Source organism: Oratosquilla oratoria, chromosome 12, assembly GCF_046742065.1.
Source record: "Oratosquilla oratoria isolate Oo_2021 chromosome 12, ASM4674206v1, whole genome shotgun sequence".
In the NCBI taxonomy this organism is placed as follows: domain Eukaryota; kingdom Metazoa; phylum Arthropoda; class Malacostraca; order Stomatopoda; family Squillidae; genus Oratosquilla; species Oratosquilla oratoria.
The window spans coordinates 52,704,899-52,708,724 of NC_134788.1; positions in this window are offsets into that span (position 1 = coordinate 52,704,899).

The following is a 3,826-nucleotide window of genomic DNA, read 5'->3' on the forward strand; positions in this document are numbered from 1 at the left end:
ATCGCAACGTCCACCACAGCGTCCTGAAACTCCACGATGTCAAGTTCCCTTGGACATTCGTTATAGCAGCGGTACAGCAACCCATTCTTGGCTACGACTTCCTCCAGCACTACAATATGGTAGTTAGCGCCAAGGATAACTGCTTGTACCACGGCACAACAAGCATACCAGGAACCACCACTAACGCAACTTCTCACCAAATATCGTCACTCCAGCCCGATGGCGACTATGCACGCATCCTGCAGGAGTTTCCCCAGCTCACATCGCCAGACAAGACCAACACGACCACCACCCCTCACAACATCATGCACCACATCCAGACATCTGGACCGCCAGTATACAGCAAGCCTCGACGACTTCCCCCAGAAAAGTTGGCCGCTGCCAAACAGGAGTTTCAAGAGCTCCTAATTCAGGACATCATCCAACCATCGGAGAGTGCTTGGGCATCACCACTCCACATGGTTCCCAAGCCACCCCCACCGCCCAACCAATGGCGGGCTTGCGGTGACTACCGTCAACTTAACCGCATCACGAAGCCCGACCGCTACCCCATCCCTCACGCTCAGGACTTCCACTTCAAGCTTCACGGGAAACAGGTCTTCTCTAAGATCGACCTGGTCAGGGCGTTTCATCAAATCCCTGTAGCGCCGGAAGACGTCCAGAAGACAGCCATAGCCACTCCGTTCGGCCTCTTCGAATGGAAGATGATGGCCTTTGGCCTCCGGAATGCCGCCCAGACGTTCCAGAGGTTCATAGACCATGCCCTGAGAGACTTCGACTTCATCACCGTTTACATCGACATCCTCGTTGCCTCCGATACTCACGACTATCACCGCCAACACCTCCGCCTCCTCTTCCGCCGCCTCCAAGATTATGGCCTCCGGGTACACCCGTCCAAGTGTCTCCTCGGAGTTTCATCTCTCGACTTCCTCGGACACCGTATCTCAACGGCAGGCCTGTATCCTCTCCCTCAAAAAATCGACACCATAAAAGACTTCCCACAGCCAATATCCATCAAAATGCTCCGACGGTTCCTAGGAATCGTCAATTATTACCATAGATTCGTCACCGACGCAGCTGCAAAACTCGCTCCCTTGAACGACCTCACCAAGAACCATTCCAAGCGGTCGCTCAAACCTGTGAAGTGGTCTTCCGAAGCGACCCAAGCATTCGGGCAAGTCAAGGCGGCAATTGCTGAGGCCGCCCGCTTGTCCTACCCGGTAGCTCACGCCCCCACATTCCTTACCACCGATGCCTCCTCCTCAGCAATTGGCGCCGTCCTCCAACAGAAGATCAACGGCCAGCTCCAGCCTATCGCCTTTTTCTCCAAACGTCTGGACCCTCCTCAAATTCGCTACAGCGCCTTTGACAGGGAACTGCTAGCCATAGTCTCGGCCGTCAAGCACTTCCTTTACTTCCTTGAAGGCCGGCCTTTCGTCATCCTTACAGACCACAAGCCACTCGCCCATGCCCTAGACAGGGTCTCCGACCATCACTCCCCAAGAGTCTCCCGGCAGCTGTCATTCCTCTCCCAATTTGATACTCGAATTGAGTATATCAAGGGAGAGGATAACCAGGTGGCCGACGCCTTATCTAGAATCACCTCCAGCATCCTCCCTGACCACAACATAGACTACTCACGCATCGCCGCATCTCAGAATAACGACATTGAACTCCGACTCCTACGTATGCACGACACCTCATCCTTACAGCTAAGACAGCTTCCTAACAACCCCGTACCATTGTGGTGTGACGTCTTCACAGGCAAACCCCGCCCGTACATTCCCGCCTGCCACCGTAAGGACGTCTCTCCTTCCATGACCACAGTTATCCGGACATCCGCGCGACACAACGCCTCATCACGGATCGAGTCGTCTGGCCAGGCATCAACAAGGATGTCAGACAATGGACCCGGACCTGCCTCCCCTGCCAGACGGCCAAGGTTACGCGCCACGTCCACGCACCACCCCAGCGTTTTCCTACACCCACGGCACGTTTACAGTCAGTCCATGTGGACATTGTGGGCCCCCTTCCGCCTTCTCGTGGCATGCGTTACCTCCTTACGTATATCGACAGGTACACCAGGTGGCCAGAAGCGATCCCCCTTCCGGATATATCTGCCGAGACGACCGCCCGCGCTTTCCTCTCCGGTTGGGTATCCAGATTCGGCGCACCTCACATCATTGTCACCGATAGGAGCCCTCAGTTCGAATCTGACCTATGGTCCAACCTCCTCAGGTTCCTTGGCACCAAACGCAACCGGACTACCGCTTACCACCCCCAAGCCAATGGACTCGTGGAACGGTTCCACCGCCAACTGAAGGAGTCGCTTAAGGCACAACCTTCATGCGACTGGGTCGACGCCCTTCCCCTGGTGCTTCTCACGATCCGCGTCACACCAAAGGTCGACAACGACATTTCCCCATCTCAGCTACTTTACGCTGAGAACCTTCGCCTCCCTGGGGAAATTGCCACGCCTGCCGTCGGCGATCCTGACCGTCACGCCCTCCTCCAACTTATCAAGGAGACATTCGCCAACACCCGTCCAACCCCCCCCCCCTCGCCCACCACAACCTCAACCGGAGCACCTTCCCCCGGCCCTGTCTACAAGTGACTACGTCTTCCTCAGGCGAGACTCCAAACGAACTCCTCTTCAACGTCCATACGATGGCCCCTTCCGAGTCCTCACCAGATCAACAAAACACTTCGTGATCAACCGAGATGCCAAACCGGATCGCGTCTCCATCGACAGGCTCAAGCCGGTCCACCTCCCCACCACTCCCCCTCCCAAAACTCCAGGGCCACTACAATACCTCTTACAACATGGTCCTAACCCCATCCTCACCACCGAACCAAGTCATTCCCCACCCCCCGAAAAACTCTCCCCTCCAAACCAATACTCCCCTCCTGCCCCTAACTCCCCACCACCACGCACCCTGCACTCGAGCCCCCCTCCACCAAGGCCCTCCTCGCCAGACATGCCCCCTGACGGCATGACCACTCGTTCGGAGCGAATGATACGAAGGCCAGACAGGTTCAAATACGTCGCGCGCTTCGCTCCCTATCCTCCTCGACGCCCGCTTTTGAAGAGTGGGGGGTGTAGTGACGTGATGCATCCTACGACCCGTCACACACTAATCAAAAAATCTTCGGAGCTAGTCTTTCCAAGTTCCTGTAGTTGGCAAGGGTAGTTCGCAAGGGTCTCCCTGCCAGCCAGCGGTCAGCCAATCAGAAACTTGGAAAGCTCCTCACGTTCCCGCCAACCTCCTTTAAAAGGTCGGCGTTTCGTCGAGATGGGCAGAACAGTACCGACCAGACTGACCAGCGCACAATTACATCTCCTCGTCCAGTCTTCTAGCTGTCCCATCGAGCCTTGTCGTTATCATCTGCTACCGCCTCGCTGACGTTAGGCTCCACGTCCAGCCACAACCATAAGCTCCACTAAGCTGTGGCCTTAGTCCGAGCTTCACCTATATTTCTCATGGGACACTTCTAGTGTCGCACCTTGTGGCTAATTACCAAAAGAAAGATTAGATATTTTGTGTTGATTTTCATTTGTCCTGTCGTTGTTCCGATCTAAAACTACTATATATCTATATATATATATATATAGATATATATAGACATATATATATATATATATATATATATATATATATATATATACATATAGACATATATATTTATATATATATACTTATATATATATATATATATACATATATACATATATATATAGACATATATATTTATATATATATACTTATATATATAATAAACTACATCTCCCTGGTGTGATGCTTATTTACATATGACGTCATATCTC